This window comes from Mixophyes fleayi, chromosome 3, assembly GCF_038048845.1.
Source record: "Mixophyes fleayi isolate aMixFle1 chromosome 3, aMixFle1.hap1, whole genome shotgun sequence".
Taxonomy (NCBI): Eukaryota; Metazoa; Chordata; class Amphibia; order Anura; family Limnodynastidae; genus Mixophyes; species Mixophyes fleayi.
The window spans coordinates 60,124,665-60,143,518 of record NC_134404.1 but is presented as its reverse complement, the minus strand read 5'-3'; the positions used below and the strand labels follow the sequence as shown (position 1 = coordinate 60,143,518).

At 43.3% G+C, this 18,854-nt stretch overlaps 1 protein-coding gene and 1 long non-coding RNA gene across 3 annotated transcripts in view; one reads left to right on the top strand and one right to left on the bottom strand.

The window, feature by feature from the left end:
• LOC142143592 (alpha-1,4-N-acetylglucosaminyltransferase-like) overlaps positions 1–18,854 on the bottom strand; it is a 292,621-nt gene that overhangs the window by 117,688 nt on the left and 156,079 nt on the right. The window lies entirely within an intron of this gene.
• On the top strand, positions 10,118–14,326 carry LOC142142650 (uncharacterized). Its single transcript, XR_012689259.1, has 3 exons — positions 10,118–10,220; positions 13,267–13,475; positions 13,846–14,326. It is a non-coding gene; the product is annotated as an uncharacterized LOC142142650 (long non-coding RNA).

The window sequence follows — 18,854 nt, the reverse complement described above, 5'->3', positions numbered from 1 at the left end:
AGCTTGTTTTTTGAATCGCACTATATACTAATAGTGTTATTATTTGTTTTAGGATTGACCTAAAGCAAATAATATGAGGGGTGCTACTGGGAGGAGGAACAGAGCACTAGTTGTCAATCAGATACCCTGGCCCAGAGCTGGATTAAGGCTCTGGGGGCCTTGAGCACTTGAGACCCCTATGATGTAACATGGTTATCATTTTAGACAAAAACACAGGCAATACTGTGTGCACTACTTGTAGGTGAACGCAGCTCTACCTTCACGAGCAGTACAGTGTGAAGCGGGACATACCTCCTAACTCTCCCTCCAGTCAGACCAAATCCTGACTAAGCAAGACAGTCACCCAAATTCAGGACTGCTCCAACAGATTCAGGACAGTTGCCAGATTGTCCTGCTCTCTCCTACCTATTCTTGTCACCCCAGACTTAGGATACTGTTATATAAATGTGAACCAGCATGCAGGTAATTACCAATGGTGCAGATAATTGAGACATGTGAAGGTATTGAAGATAGAGAAAGAGAAAAGAAGGAACAACAAAAGGGCAAACTAATCACTGTTCATCTGGTACAAGAAAAGGGCCAATGGAGTGTGAAAGGACAAGGTAATGAAGGGACAAGGCCCAAATACTTCCGATCCCCCAGCACAGGTAGTTGCTTCTTTTGCAATCAGCCAGGACACATGAAGAGGGCCTGCCAGAAGTACAAGAAGCGGTTGAAGAAGAAAGAGGAGAATGGGTCTCCTCTCGAAATGGCCTGAAGGTCTGGCACCCCCGTATATACACTCCAAGACACCCCTGGTGATTTAGATTCAAATTTGGTCTCGATAAAATTACCCAATGGCGACCAGGTGAAATGTCTTATAGATAGCATTAGCACCAGCATTAGGACTACCCAATTATGACAAACCATTTGCACTATTTTGCATTGAACATAAAGGGCGTGCTTTGGGAGTCCTTACGCAAGAACACGGAAGGAGACAAAGACCTTTAGCCTACTACACAACAATGCTTGACCTCATTGCACTGGCATTACCAAACTGCATCAAATCAGTTGCCGCAGCCGCCATATTAAAAGACAAATGTGCACATATTGTTTTGTATCATCCACTCACAGTCCAAGTTCCACAGGAAGTCATGGAGATACTGCACCAAGCAACCACAAGACATATCTCCAGCGCCAGATTAAGGAAATATGAAGTAGCGCTTCTTAGCTCTTCAAACTTTACCATAAAACGGTGCACAGTCCTAAATTCGGCAACACTTCTACCATTATTGTATGAATCTTACGGTTCAAGAGAAGAGAGACTGCAGCAGAAAGATCGGGAACGAAGCGGACAGTGGACAAATCTGAGTGCTATGTATGATGAGGACAACATGGAACATCAAGAGCATGATTGTGTGGCACTGATGGATCTGGAAAGGGCGTATCCTACGCACTTGACTGATCAACCAATAAATAATCCAATTTTTTCTTTTTTTACGGATGGCTCTAGCTACTATGCTCATGGGATCCGCAAAGCAGGATATGCAATTGTTACGCTGTATGATGTTGTGGAAGCAGAACCACTTCCCCCCGGTACTTCAGCACAAGCTATGGAGTTAATGGCAGTATTGAGAGCACTGGAAATTGCGGAGGGTGAAACAATGAATATATATACTGACTCAAAGTATGCATGGGGAACAGCCTTGGACTATGCTAACATCTGGAAAAGCAGGGACTTCAGGACAGCAACAGGCAACACTATCCAGAATGCTGCCTTAATAGAAAGACTGACAAGAGCACTGGAACTACCAATCAAAGCAGGCATCATAAAGCTTGCTTCCCACACCAAAGCACAGACGCAAAAAGGAAAAGGAAATGCCTTTGCAGACAAAACGGCCAAAGAAGCAGCACTAAAACCAATTGTGCAATCATATTATATCTTAATCATAGAATCCTCTGCACAAGAAGAAGAAGTCACGACAAAAATGCTGGCAAAGACGCAGAAACAAGCAGGACCACTGGAACATGCCAGCTGGGAAAACATGGAGCTAAGGAGTCCTGCACAAGACTCTGGATCAAAGGAAACTTTGTTTGCCTGCCACAAGCCTTATATGCTCCCATGATACAAATAGCACATGGTCCAGACCATAAAGGAAAGTGTCAGACAGCAGCACAAATAATCTAACATTGGATAGCACCAGGCATCCATACAGCAACAGAGGCATTTGTAAATCAGTGTTGGATATGTGCAGAAAACAATCCAGGAGTAAAAACACCAACCGGCAATACTCCAAGAGCCGCCTACCCCTTCCAAAGACTACAGATTAAATATATTCAGTTATCCAACTGTGGCACATATGAATATATTTTAGTGTGCACAGATTTATTCAGTAGATGGGCGGAAGCTTGGCCGGTCTGCAAAGCCACAGCAAAAAACACTGCAAAAAAGGTGATAGCAGAAGTAGCCTGCAGATAAGAGGTTCCTGAAGTAATTGAGTCAGACAGAGGAGCTCATTTTACAGGAGAAGTCATGCAAAATATAATGTCAGATCTAAAGATCACACAGGCGTTCCATACTCCTTACAGGCCGCAGGCCAGTGGGAGAGTGGAGAGACTAAATGGTACATTGAAACTGAAAATCCAGAAAGCAATGAGAGAAACAGGGAAAACATGGGTTGAATGTTTGCTTATAGCCTTGTTTGCTGTTAGAACCACACCATTAAAAAAACCTGAAGCTGAGCCCCTATGAAATATTGTTTGGGTCAGCACCAAAAACAGTTTGTTATTTTCCCCAAGAGTTACAGCATAAACATGGGGACTTAACAGCGCATATGTTGTGTCTCCCTCAGCAACTTACTAATTTGCATGCACAAGTTTTCTCCTCTTTTCCTGATTCAGGTTCCCAGATTAACCCTCACCAACTGAAAATTGGAGACTGGGTGTATTTCAAGAAGCATGTAAGGGGAGCCCTTGAACCCAGATATAAGTGACTATATCAAGTTGTGTTAATGACCCCCACATCAGTCAAGGTTCTGGGAAGAGACACCTGGATACATGCATCCCAATGCAAAAAGACCAGAATAATGATTGAACCTTCGTATGAAAATGAGTCCCAGAAAGAAAATGAGACGTTATATCCTTTTTTGCATTGCAGTGATATGCATGAGTCCTATCGGTGAACAGGAAAATGGGTCAATACAGCTGTACTCAGAGAGATATGTAACACTCAGAAAGAGACATATAGGTTATACATGTCCCCCCCCCCAATATAGACATAAGAGACCAATGTATGAGACGTTGTTACAAAAACCTATCTATAATCAACACCTAGGACCACCCACCATAGGGTTAAAAGACAAATAGAAAATAGGGATTGTAATCACCTGCCTCCCATAGAAAATAGGGATTGTAAATACCTGCCTCCTATACCCAAATGTATCTGCGAGTATTGTGGAATGCCTCCTGAGGAGAGATGCATCAGATGTTGTAGCTTTCCAAAATGGCACCCGTAAAACTTATTATTATACATGCATGAGTCAATTAGCATGATGACAAATCAGTCAGATTGTTGGGTGTGTTCCCATTCCCCTGTTTCAGCAAAAACAATGGCCTGGATGTTTCTCCGCATAACATGGGAAGAATGGGTCACGTATGATTTCAATGACACATTCAACATGGAAGCTGCAAGCAAATACGTTTTTCAGGACCCTCCTATATTAAAAGTTAAATTACTCAATCAGAACACATCCTTTTGTATTACCATTAGACCCCCCAATACGGTGAAAGTATGGGGTATGTAGACCAAGATATAACTCCTGTAAAAAGGTATTTAGGAGGAGTGCAGTGTAAAGAAGCTCTGATCAGGGTAGATCAGTGGACGCGCTTCTGATTACACAAATCCACCGTATAGGGTACATTGGAATAATACAATGTTGATCCTAGTAGGGCTCTGGGTAGGAGCAGAACTGCCCCGCTGGATAAACATGACAGGAAGCGTCAAAACAGTACTTTATGTAAATGCTACCATAGCAAGACAGGGAATACAGAACATTAGAAAGATATGGACGGGAACACCCCCTTTGCTTTATTTCCTATGTGGCAGCTTCGCCTACAAGTGGCTGCCCTATGGTGGGTACAGTAACTGTACTGTGGGACGAGTGATGCCAGCTGCATATATATTATCACACCAAGAGGTAAATGTATGAATCTCCGGGTTCTTCAACACCCGCGAGTTCGGCGTCTTCAGCGCTGAAATTTAAAGCGGCGCTGCCTTGTAAAGGGAAGTTTCCCTTTACAAGGCAGCGCCGCTTTAAATTTAAGCACTGAAGACGCCGAACTCGCGGGTGTTAAAGAACCCGGAGATTCATACATTTACCCCCAAGAGTTATTACAAGGATTTAAACCTACTAAAAGTGGCCCTCGTACACATCACTGTATCCAAAAAATGGAAGTCAAAACAATAAGACAGAAACATGCCCCATTACTGGAAAAATCAAAAGGACACAGAGAGCAATTGGTCTTGGTAATATCATAACCTTTGGAACATGGGGGACTATGTCCAATTATAATATGATAATAAAGTTAGCAAACTTGTTGGACAAAATCACTGAAATCTAGGATGAAACTTTTAGATATGTGGGCAAAGAACTACAAGCTTTAAAGACACAGCTTGCACAGCAGCAACTGGTCTTAGATTACCTGACAGCACAATCAGGAAAGTATTGTTTTCACTAGAGACAGGGGGCCTGATTCATCAAGATACGGAAATGTACCTGTCCACATCGCACAGTGCGTCACGTACTTTAAGTGACGTACACACTTACGCTAGAGAAATAAATAAAAAAACACACCCACCTGCGGTCCTTTACACCTACGCAGTCGAAAAACCCATCCACCTGCGTTCCTTTAGGTAACGTCGAACACTAAGCCACGGATCCCAAGCTATTTACTTAGTGCCCCGCTGCTTTACAGTCACTACCTCTACGTTAAGCTAAGCAATGCATACGTCACGGCCAATGTGGGAGGTCCGACGAGTTTGTTTACATATATCAAAACACAATGCTGTGGGTATTTTTACAATACAGCTGGAACCTAATTATTTATTATCAAGTTTAACATACGTGGTACACTTTGAACAATGATTTTGGATTGCATTTAATTATCGTAAACAACACTTTCCCTAAAACACAAATTGCAGAAGGGCTTGTGTGATTTGGAGTTCAAGTGGCCCTATAGTATGGAAAATGCATGTACATCGCTAGATTAAAATAAAATGCATAAAGATTCTCTAATAATATATGTAGGTTTATAATTCCATCTGGATCATTTTTAAAATGCATAGCATACTCTTCTATAAACGATACACACACATATGAGAGGGCTTCCAACCTCCACACAGATAAAGGGTGGGAGTCTGGTTTAAAACTTATGATTGCCTTTTTGGAAGGTGGAGTAACTAACCATTAACACAAACTGCTATTTAAAAAACACATGGAGAAGAGCAACAATACAGCATGTGTGCTACAGAGGAATGTGATAGTTAATAGTACTCTTCTTTATGCATACAAATTACATACAAAATAGGAATCTCACCGGTAGCTCAGTGGTTAGCACTTTGGGCATACCCATAACATCTGTGTGCAGATTGTGGACTTTAATCATTCATCTAAGAAACAACACAGGAACTTGCCCCAAATTTTTAATTTTATTTTTAACTTTGTCCTACACGCTCGACCACAATGTCACATCTGGCCTCACATTTAACATGTATTGTAATCTACTGCAACTTTATTATGGCAAGCTCCTTTTTTCATAGCTGACAATGTTAATGTTTGAACTTTCATAAAGCATCATGGCCCACAGTTCACATGCACATTATTACGTGCATGCTGACATTTATTGCTAGGAATGGCCTAAGAGGGAGTGGAGATTTGGAGGGGACAGGATCCTTGAAGTTAAATGCAACATTGCCTGCAAAACTAGTAAATAGTTCACTGTGTATGCCCTTCATCACCTTCACCATACCTTGAATAAGAATAACCCACTTATATAAAATAAAGACACGGTGACCTGAGTAAAGTGGCAAACTGACGTATTTTATTATAACCTAATTAAACCTGGTGGCGGAAAAAGAGCACTGCGGATCAGCTCCAGCGATACCCAGAACCAAGCGTGGACATGGCAATATAGCCTTAAGTCCACCCACTTCTCTCATAACCCCACTGCTTGGCCGGCCCTAACCTGGCGTCAGAGTAAACTGTACTCACCTCACTACTCACTCCCCCTTCCTCACTGAGCCGGGCGAGGCCCCTACCCACAGAACGGACAAGAGTTAGTGATTGCCTTGTAAGGGGACAGATACCTGCGGCCAATCACGATAGAGCCGTATATATCAGCCACTGATCGCAGTGCCTTCCTCCCATGCTGCTGCCCTAGGGGCAAAGCAGCCCGCCACCTTCTAAACCGAGCACTCTCCTCAACTCCAACCAAATGCTCTCCATAAAAGTAAGCAACCCCTTGTCTGAGAGGTGCACACCGTCTCTCCTATAGAGACTCACCCTATCTGCTCTAATCACCGGGTGATCCACCACAAATCCACCGAGGGACATAACTACCTTTCGAAGTGCACTATTAAGCTTCCGCGCCATCACAAGAATCTTTTTTAACGGGATTGTAGATCTCCAAGACAGCCTTGGGATCATAGCGAACCAGCCAAGTATGATTGTCGGCCATGTAGACTTAATATAATGCAAGTCCTCTCTCATTTGAATAATTTGGTCTAGGGATTTACCTTTGCCCAAATCATTCCCTCCTAAGTGTATAACTAGAACACCGGGGGCTCTATCAGCTTTCTCAACCAAGGCAATAGATTGCTCCAAACCAAACCTCGTTTACCTAACCAATAAACCCGGCTATTCCCCATACTGGTAAACCTCGTCTGAACCCCCGTCTGGTTAGCTGCCCAGAATATGTAAGAGTCCCCGATGATCCAAATATTTCTCGCAGTTATCACAGCATCTGAAAAAGAGATAAGTGTTAAGTACTGCAATATTTACCTGACCATCACACACAGCACCAAGGTGCACATAGGGATTGACAAAGGCAGCCCATCAGAGGAGCATGGAGCATAGCTGGCAAAAGAAAACAGAAAACGGGGAGAAATGGGTCTGGGTAAGGGTAAGTTACTCACACGGAGGTAAAACCCGAACAAACCCCAGAGGCACAATTATTAATCAGGCCTCCGGAGAAAAAAAATGGGAGAAATCCCTCCGCGACCTCGCTCAACGCGATGAGCAGATAAGCCTTGAGTAACCGGGAAGGGGGTAGAAGGAACCAAACAAAAGGTACTGCAAAGTAGTAGGTCTAGATATACTTGACAGTGACAAACAATAATAAGAAAAAGCCAAACGGAGGAATGAAAAACAAACAAAATCAACAACAAGCCAATGCTTGATGACCCCGCCAAAGCCGCGGAGGTGGCTGCTCCAATTCTAAAAGAGTGAGAACTGTAAAAAGAAGGGTTTAAACCCTAGCAACTTAACCGCGTGCTTCAGAACCGCATTAAATTGATATCTTGTCAGCTGCGCTTCATTTTTGTGTACTAGAAAAACTGGGTTAACGGGCCTGATTTGAATAAAATGGGTGGTTAATTCTACTGGACATATCTCTTTATTTTTTTTGGGCCTGCATCTGTAACCAGCAACCTCTTCCTCCCTGATCCGTTTTAGAAATGGCTATTTTACAGCTCAGATGATCTTCACGTATGAACACGTTTTTAGTAAGCAACCCTGTGGGGACATGAGTCTTTGCTTGCCCAACCAACTCCGAAACCCTGAAAGCCCCAAAAAATGCAAGGCTAAAAGCAGACCGAAAAAGCATGACCTTATACTCATCCCTTGCTACCTCCGCAGGGACCGCATAAGTTGAGATAATATCTGTAAAGTGATCGGGTGCCACGTCTCTGTTGTGATCGGCCTCGCTTTCGCCCACCCTTTAAGCGCTTTGGATATCAAAAAACCCTTAGTGACATTCACCTTGCCGTTCAGACGCGACATAAACGAAATACCCGCCAGGGAAGATGACATGCTCGCCTGGGAAGCGCCCTCGTTATACCTCAACCACATGAATTTCATTACTGCATCCCGCTGACCTGCCTCTGACTGGTCCTTGGTGCCGCTACAATGTAGATTGTGCTAGGCCGCATTCCGGCAAACCTCTTATGCCGGCGCGATGATCTGCCAAACACAAGAGGGACAGGCAATGCCTATACCATTTGCCTGAGAGGCCAGCTCACGAAATCTCCCCCACTGAAAGCAAGACAAAGCATCCGCTATTTCATTTTTAATCCCGGGGACATGACGTGCATTGAATGTTATTTCTTGCTCTAGGCACCGAAGTATCAGGTGACGCAGCAGAGCTATAGCCTGCGGGGAGGACGCGCTCTGTTTATTTATGGACTGGACTACCCCTAGGTTATCACACCAAAAAACAATGTGCATGCCCCTTAAGGCAACCGCCCACAGCTCAATGCTAACAATAATCGGGAATAGCTCTAACCCGACCATGTTCTTTGCCAACCTACTTCTACGCTATGACTCAGGCCACGCCTCTGCACACCACTGCACATGGAGGTAAGCCCCAAAACCCTGTGCACCCGAAGCATCAGTGTAAAGATCCAGTGTAGCATTGTTTACTGGAGGAGTGGGCAGGGCCTGATCAACCACTAGGCTGATCAGACTGCAGCCTGGGGCACTGGGTCCCGGGGGGTGCAACGCTGCGGGTATTTTTTTTCTTTCATTAATTTTTTTATTTTTGTTCCACAGAGGGTCGCCGCGGGAGGGGGGTGGAGGTCTCGACAATCCAAAGCATTGGTGGTCAGTGGTTAGCAACAGGCAGCGAATTGCTAGGCTGCCTGTTGCTGTGCAGCAGACAGAAAACAGGAAATCTTCACTTCCTGTCTGCTGATCTGAGAAGTGACGCTGGCCAGCACAGCTACAGGTAAGTGAAGGGGGGGAACTGCCCTACATATCTATATGGAGGGAGGGGGAACTGCCCTGCATATCTATAGGGAGGGGGGGAACTGCCCTGCATATCTATAGGGAGGGGGAACTGCCCTGCATATCTATAGGGAGGGGGGAACTGCCCTGCATATCTATAGGGAGGGGGAACTGCCCTGCATATCTGTAGGGAGGGGGAACTGCCCTGCATATCTATATGGAGGGTGGGGGAACTGCCCGGCATATCTATAGGGAGGGGGGGGAACTGCCCTGCATATCTATAGGGAAGGGGAACTGCCCTGCATATCTATAGGGAGGGGGGAACTGCCCTGCATATCTATAGGGAGGGAGAGGGGGGGGACCTGCCCTGCATATCTATAGGGAGGGGGAACTGCCCTGCATATCTATAGGGAGGGGGGGAACTGCCCTGCATATCTATAGGGAGGGAGGGGGAACTGCCCTGCATATCTATATGGAGGGAGGGGGAACTGCCCTGTATATTTATAGGGAGGGAGGGGGAACTGCCCTGCATATCTATAGGGAGTGAGAGGGGGGGGGGGACTGCCCTGCATATCTATAGGGAGGGAGAGGGGGGGGGGAACTGCCCTGCATATCTATAGGGAGGGAGAGGGGGGGAACCGCCGAGCCATGCCGGACGGACCTCCTTATGCCTCAGGTCCCCGAGCAGGTAGGAGAACCACCAGCCACCAATGAAGTACCACGCCGACGGGGGGCACTGACCATGCCCCCCGGAGACGCCACTATCCCCCGCGACTGTGCCCCCATCCCCAAGATGTTGACAGACATCGTCTGGGGAGCTGGTGCGGAGACGTGCAGGCCTCACATCCGTCCTTCTAGGACGGGGCATACTCCCGCTAGATAGAGCACCAAAAAACACCAAAAAAGGGGGAAAAACGGGAGTATAGAAAAAAGAGGAGACAGATATAACAGAGGGGAGGAAAAAAAGACAGGACACAAAGATTAAAGGAATAAAATAAGTTTTAATAGAGAGAAAAACAACTAGGAATACACAACAAGACAAAGCAAAAGAGATACCAGGAAAGAGAAAAACAAAGATACAGTTTTCAGAATCAAATAATCCTTATCTGTCTCCTCGTGCTCTCCTACAGGATTTTGCCAGCCGAGTGACTCAGACCAGGAAGTGCAGCATACTATACAAAGACACAAGACCCTGCCCTCAATATCATTGGTCGGGTCTACATCCCATGGTAACCCATTCAGGTAAGTGCAAGCTCGAATGCAACACTGTCACTATTTAATTGCGTTAGTCTATAGGGGACTCTCTTGTAATTTAATCTGGATCTATGGCTTACAAGTTATGTGATGTACTCAGCTTTACCCAAACAGAACACTCACTGCAGTTGAGTAGCATGGTGGTTTGCATGGGTCGCACTTCTGCCTTACAGCACTGAGGTCATGAGTTCAATTCCCAAACTTGGACTCGTCTGTGTACAGTTTGGTTGTTCTCTTCAATGTGTAACTGGCTTTGCTCTGACACTTGAAGTTAACCTTGGACTATCACTACAATGGCATGTAATTTGGGGAGATCTAGTTAATTAGGTATGGCAATTGCCATGTACCTTTTTTAATGAATCTTGCCCCCAGGGCACATTAATTATGTGTCTGCTATTACTACGGATGGCCTACCTTTTGGAGGGGTGGATTGGTGGTGGAGGGCAAATGTTCCTTTTGCTCACATGGAAACAGCAAATGCAAATCTTTTTTTAATCAGCTACTGCTTGTGCTTGGATGTGATTTCAACATCTTCTTGTCTTGCAAAATACTACAGCAAACACCGGTTCTACATCGTGGCTTATTCTTTAGCACCTCTGACTCCCTGTGCTGGTGTCATGAGTTGGATTCCTGACCATTGCCTTATGTGTATGGAGTTACTGTTATTCCCATGTTAGTGTGCATTTCTTTACAAAATACACAACCAACTTTGTATATCTTCATTTGCTGTTAGCCACAATTAGTAGGGCTATCTAAATGTTGCAACAATGATTGAGTTGTGTCAAAAATCTGTCGCTTAAATGTTAGTCTTGTTGGAATCCATAGCCATTCTTTATTGACCTTTGACCCACATGTTGTGCATTTGTAATATATTAATAAAAACACACACACACCAATCTTTTTGATTCGTAACTTTGTTTTTTTGGGGGGAATAAGCACAAAAAAATAACTATATACAAATATTTAACAATAAACAATTTACAATTTAAATAGGCCTATGCCCGTATTTTTTTTTTCCAATTTTGTGGGTTCTTTTTTTAAAAAAAAGTTTGCATTTTTTAATTTTTTTTAAGTAACGCTCCATATTGAGCTGGAGTTCAGAGGCCGATTGAGGGAGGGCTGGCCAAGCTTGCTCAACATATGCTGTAAAACAACTAAAAAAACAAATAAGTCCATGGCACACTAATTTTACAAGCAGACAGGACTTACTAAAAATGTGTACTGTTACATTACTTTAAACTGTTAGGCCTACAAATGCATTTGGCCGCCCACTAGACATTGATAAGGCCACCAAATTCTGGTGTGCCCAGGGGTGAGGGGCGTGGACAGGTTCGTCTAAACAGCATTATAGGCCCCAGGGCAAAGCATTACACTGGGGCCCTACATACACAATCACTCACAGGAATCCAATGAAAAATATCAAGAAAATTCAGCTAATACTTATTTTATTTATTAAACAAGTGTTCAAACAAAACTTTAGCTCTCTTTATTGCAAGCAAATTGGCTTATAATTGCATTAAAAGTCAATAGAATAATATGCTGACAATTGACAAACCTATTGGGCCCCTCTGCTCTTGTGGTCTCTGTACTGTGTGGCCATGTGTTTAGCTGCCTCTGGCCATTTTTTAAAAAAAAAAAAAAAATTGTAGGCCCATTATGATTAAAACCTCTGTCCACTGGTTTAACATGTGTGACAGCAGGGAATAATTACAAGTATAATGGACATTTCAATGTTAACCAATTATGTCCAGCATTTAATGCAAATACTTACTATCTCCCAAGACCTCCGCCTCTTGGCTGCCCACCGCAACCACCTTTGGCCTCTCCTCCTCCTGTTCTGCCTCCTCCTCCCTGGTGTCCGGCACCTCCTTCTCCCTGGTGTCATGCACCTCCTCCTCTTCATCCTCCTCCTCCTCCTCCACCACCACCGGCTGCCAGCATTCCCAGAGTTGCTGCCGTTGCCAACGTGCCCGGTCTGTTGGAAACAAGAAAAAAAAATTAGGGTATTGATCAAAGAAACACCAGCTTAATAAATGATAGTAGTACGATAATCATGTGTTCAGACATTTTTAAAAAACTTCTCATAGCCAGCATAGACAAATATTAACTACTGCAAAAGAAAGGAGATAAACATGATAGACACAAACCACTTCACATGACCTGTAACAAATGATTGTTTTTGGTGTAGGGATGTTGAATATCTCAGTGGCCTAGTGGTTAGCACTTCGGAATCACAGCACTGGGGGTCAGAAGTTTGAGCCCTGGCCTTATCCGTGTGGCGTTTGCATGTTCTCTCCATATTTGCATGTGTTGATTCCAACACTCCAAAACATACTACCGGGTGGTAAAATTGCTGATTTTAAAATTTGCCAGTAGTCTGTGTGGACATGTTAGGGAATTTTGGAGGAATATCAAATACTGTGGATGATGAGAATACTTTTGCAATCATCCTTTGTTGGGACTCCCTGACATTGCAAACAGCCAGTTAATAAACGACTGATTAGGTATAGATAGTACAGTAGGTAAAATGTTTGCACCTTATGGGACCTTAGACAAATGGGTCCTTCGAAATCTCTGAAACTGAGCTAAGGACTTGGTTTTCCAAGCTGGTTCAAATGTTTTTGCAATAATAAAAACACATCTGCCACTATAGTCTTCAAATGGTTTTTAAACTAAGGTCATCAAGTCACAGAACTGGGGTCAAGAGTTTGAGAGTTTGAATCCCAAACCTGCATTAATGTTCTGGAGTTTCTCTAGTAATCATTTAGGAAAGTAAATGTTCACCAGCACATTTTAGGAGACAGGAGCCAAAGCAGTTTGGGTGCATTGGAAGGGGAATGACCTTTCTAGTTTGGAGGAAGATTGATATGTAGTGGTAGGTCATGCCAGGTGATTTGTGTGAACATATTTTGATACATATACTCAAAATTGTTTTGTTTTGTTCTTTGCTGTGTTAATTGCAAAAGGACACTATAAATTTGCATGCTTTGTACTATTCTGCTATTGACCAGCATATTCTTTGTCATTTCCACAGATGGGCATACTATAAACTACGCCTCAAGTGTAAATTAGGCAAAGCACGCCAACATGCCCGAGCAACTGGCTGGGGCCCTCCCATGGAGGCGGGATTAACACCAATGGAGTAGCGTGCAAGCGTTGACATTCCAATGGCTGCAATTGTTGGGGTGGGCGGTATTGACATGGGCTATAGCCCAGCCCAAGTAGGAGAGCTCTCTCCCCTAGGTACATGATCCATCTCATAATTTAATGTCTGTGAATGTTTGTGTTCTGTATCTGCACATGTGACAACTCTTAGGATGTGTATTCTGTCAAACTTTACTGTCAAAATATGTTTGCCTATCACATACTAGGAAATTAAATGTACACATTGAATAGAAATTGTCTTAATATGTTGGTCCATTGCAAGCTGCTAACAAAATACGTGTCTATGCCAGCTTTTCTGGACTGGCAAGGGCTGTTTGTAGGCAAATTTCCTGGATTATAAATCTGTTAACATGCTGCATTACGCTTGTGCCTTTTTTTTTTTTAAATGTAAATTTATGGGTCAAACTTTGGAATTTAAATCTTCTCTTTTCTTTTTCTCTATATACAGAAGGTGAAGACCAGGCTGCTACACAGATGGAGGAGGTGGCTGGCCGTGATGTGGAAGAGCCTCAGAGGGAGCAGACTGAAATATCGAGGGTGCAGACACTCGCACTCGAATCCGAACATTTTGAAAGAATTACCAAATCACTGGACACTTATGTGGCACAAATAGCAAGCACTCTACCCGCATAGAACACCAACTCACCACTTTCAATACCACACTCACGACTTTCAATAGCACATTCACCCCCCAAATATCCACTCTCATTTCCATGTGAACTAATATTGCAACACTCCTGGGTGATCTCTTGCATGCCCACTCCCAACGCACCTCCGGCACATTCCCTTCAGCCATTTCCCCCCATAACACAGCTGTTTCATTCACCACCCCCCAACACCACTCGTCTCTTACCTCCCCCCCTGCTTGGCCAGTCTCTTGCCTCCACCCTCCCTGCCCAGTCTCTTTCCTCCACCCTCCCTGCCCAGTCTCTTGCCTTCCCCCCTCCTTGGCCAGTCTCTTGTCTCGACCCTCCCTGCCCAGTCTCTTGCCTCCCCCCTTCTTGGCCAGTCTCTTGCCTCCTGCTCAGTCTCTTACCTCCACCCTCCCTGCCCAGTCTCTTGCCTCCACCCTCCCTGCCCAGTCTCTTGCCTCCTCCCTCCCTGCCCAGTCTCTTGCTTCCCTCCTCCTTGCCCAGTCTCTTGCCTCCCTCCCTGCACCGGACCCTGTCCAGACCCTTGCCCATCTACTTTTCCAGACCCTTGCCCATCTCCCTGCCCATGCTATTGCCCTTCTCCTTTCCCATGCTCTCCCCCCCCCCTTCCCCGGCTGATGAGGAGAAAAATAATACACATACCCAAGCATTCATCCACAGCAAGCCAATATCCCAAACCTCCAAGGTACACACGTGATTCCTAAAAATCCAGGATGACACTCCAACAGTTTGTTCCACATGGATAAGTGTCTAATGTCACAGTAGACTATAACCTTTCAAAATGAGTATCATGGATGCTTAATGTACAAATTTGAGACCAATATCCAGACATTTAGACCTGCCTGCCCCTTATTGTGACTTCCCGAGATGTGTGTACTACTTAACTGTAGTGCATAGCAAGGTTTCATTGCCTGGGCTGTGTGTTGCATGTACATGTTTAGTTTTAACCCTTATGGACATAAGGTAGGACTTTTAAAGAGAATCCATGAGGCAATTGTCTCTACAAAGTTTGCCTGGTAGTGCCTGATTTCTTTAACAAAGTCCAGACATTTACTTAAGTGTCCTGGACGAAACCATCTGAAAAAGCCAAGATGCTAAAATGTTTGTTGATTTTGCACCTAGGTTCAATACTGTCTGTTTTTCATCTAGCACACAAATGTCAACTCTAAATATCAGTCTAGGTAAAAATACTATTCCGTGCTGTCCTACATGACAAAGCAGCCATGCATTACTTTATTTTATACATAGTGATCAAATTGGCAAGCTTTTTATTTAAACCTGGTTTTGGACAGGAGACTAAAGTTCAAAATGTCTGCACAAATGTACTTAACGGATCAGGTTTGTAGTGTGTTATAATGTAAAATTGTGTCATTCGAATGGCAGAGACATTAGCTGGATTGTTGAAAATGGCTCATACTGGGTCATGGCTTCAAAATTCAGATATATTTTACACCAGTTGCAGGGTCTCATAGTTTGTGTGAGTAAATGGTGCCTACCAAAGAATGTTCAACCTACAGTGTTCCTTGCTACGTATGGAAATACTTCAAACCAAGCTGATTTCATAAATTTCATATGTTATCTCTCAATAATGTAACATCAATCACAGGTTCTATAGCAACTAATGGCCTAGTTTATTCCATTCCAGGTATGCACCAAGGACATGAGTCGTAGCTACCAATCAGTACTAGTCTGATTATGGGCATTTCTCTTAAATCTAAGAAAGCTTTACCCTTTTTTGATAGTGCGAAGGCACAGTGTCTGGCACCCGGCCAGTGTTCCGCATTCACATTCACCCTGTTGTTTGCAAGCAAACTTAATCAGCAGACATGGCCTAAATTTAGCAGAACAACTAAGACCAAGGGTCATCCCAGCGCTTCTTCCAATCTGCAGTTATTTCTGCAAAGAGTCCCAGGCTGTAGTGGTGTGCGCACTGTCTGCTGTGTCTCTGAAAATTAATATCTAAGAATACAAGACACAGTGAATTGTGAATTTGCCACAATAAATGAATGACCCTGTAATGTTTGGAGAATTCACAATGGTCTGACGTTGGGCAAATATACCAAATCTTTTAAAAATATTACTCATTAATGGATTTTGAATGCATCTGCCCATTGTGTTTATTACTGAACACTTGCATGTCTACACTTTTACAGAGGCCAGGTCAGTAGGCAGAGCCTCCCCTACAGTTGTTTATTTAAACAAAGCTAGTTCTAGTTATTTGAAAATGTGCCAAACACAACAACAGATTTATTGATGTCTGTTTTTACAGTTCAATAATACACAGACAGTCACCCATTTAGCATAAGTGACCACTATGAAGACTCAGAATACCATGAAAACATTACCTACAGTGTATTTGTTGGTGTTACAGCGATGCATATCCAAACATAGTACGGTGGGCACAGATCAGATATAGAGTTGAACCCAGACATTAAGCATTCACAGGACTAATGTGTGCTAGGGCAGACACTCTAGGATGAGATGGGGAACCAAAGTACATCTTAAATGGTGTTGAGTCAGTTTTGCCCGTAATTAAACGTTGCTTACAATCTATGAGGGCAATCCTTAGGGAATAACATTAAGCTTGGTATTAAGGTTAAGACTTTTTAAACTCTCATTGTCAACATTTGGGCGGAGTGCTTGGACTGGCCAATGTGTTTTGTACTGATTGGTTTTAATGTTTAAAGATTTAGTTATGTGCACTCCTTCGCATTGTGACTTGGTCGTGCACAGTTCACATTTGCAATATTGGTAATGATGTCCTTTATAACACAGTTCCTCTAGGTTCCAGGATGACTATGCAGCCATGGTATCTTACTCACCAAGTAGCTACTTAGGCCCCAGAAACGAAGCTTTGTGTATGCTGCAAATTTAACATGCACTTTGGTGTAAAGGCCTATGGTTGGGATGGGCTTTGACATCTAGCAACAGATTGTGTGTCAGTGGTCATAACTTACTGCTTGTTTGACCTTCTAGATGATGGGCACTCTGCTGTGTGAGTAGACGGAAATTGTTGCCTCATCGTGCTATAATGTTTAACACTTGGAAAGAAGCAGGCATTTGTGTTACTAAGCCACAAAGTTTCACTAACACACTGACAGATCCGAGTGGAAGATATTCCCATTCTGATTGTGGCTTAATTTGGTGGTTTGCCCCTTTCCCAGGCCATTAGCAATGGGAATGCTATTGCAAAGCAGTGATACATTCTGACACCAAGATTCAATCTGAAATATGGATCCTAACTACTTGGAGCACAGATTGTGAAGGTCACAAAAACATGTCCGGTGTGTGCAGGCTAACAATGTGTGTCTTCAGAAACATTTTAGTTGGCTACAAAGTGTGTATCTGTGTGGGGCTGGAATGGAACATTGCATGACTGGACCAATATGCAATATAGGTGATATGTAACATTTCACAAATATCTTACAAAGACAATAAACAATGAAAAGGGAGGCTAGTGCCATAGTTTATCTGGTGTCCCAAAGTGGAATTAAAGGTAATGAGGAGACGGACTCAAAAAGACGGTCAACTTGCGTCTGACACAAAGGCATTTAACTGGATTGATTGTGTGGGCTTTGTGGCTGCCATTTGGCTGTGTCCCAGATTTTCAACAAAGTGGCAATTGGGTCTGAAGTCTATTTTGGGCCTGTTATTTGGACAAGGATCTAGGCTAAGAAATGTTCTGGGCAACTCTTCAAACATTTAAGAGACAATCTTTTACAGAGGATATTTCAAAATGTAGAGGTTTGTGTTCACATACCATGTTGAACTTGCAACATACAAAATCAAAACACTTGGCCAAAATACAAGCAACCAGACATACAAACCTTCAAAAAAACCATAATGGGAAATAGGTAAAAACCACTACAGAGAGTGGGTTTTTAGGCTACGGTCTGTCTGTGGCTAAGGACAAAATAACCACACATGCAATCAATATATTGTACAAGTATACATGTGCCAAAATGGGCCCCAAAGCACTATGTATGGATTGTTGTGTATGACAAGAGGAAGCACAGCAGTGTAGTAATCAGCATATACTTGTTTGGGACTGTTTGGTGACACTATTGCAGGTTCAGATTTAATGATTACATACATGAAACAATACTTGCAACAAAATACATAGCGAAGAAGTCTGTGGTCTGTGTGGCAAAGTTCCTTGGATGAAGAGCTGACAATCTGGCCAAAGTAAAGAAATATATAAGCAGGCTTGGAGCATTGGAGAAATACTTCAACATGTAGGGAAACATATATATTTTAAACATATTTGCCATTGACGTACTAGACCATTGTAGCCTTTAATACATTAGCTTATCAAGCAGCATATGTGTAATGTTCGTGCAGTTCAAAATTAACTCTTCCATTCCATACAAGGACATTGATGTTTACACATTAGACAGTAGTTGCAATCCACCACATTAAGGTGTTTTTCAGCTAAATGAATGTCGTTAAACTTAGAGGCATTTAAAGAGAAATCCTAAAAACATTTTCTAAAACACTTACAGGTTGGCATTGATTTTTCGATAAGGCCAAATGGAACAAATTGCATTAGGACACCATCCCATGTATATTTATAAATACATTTGGTGGGTTCATACATTTGTGATTTGTATTTTGGGTTAGCTTGCTCAATATTACAGCAGAGATCATTGGTGTCTTAAATGAAACAGTACCAATAACTGCTTTACCTCAAAAATACCTCCCCACCACATACTGCCTGAAGTTGAACCCACGCACTGATTCCCGAGGGGTGTCTTCCAGATCCTCTTCCTCCTCATCTATCCCAGCAAGCTCATCCACGAGCCCC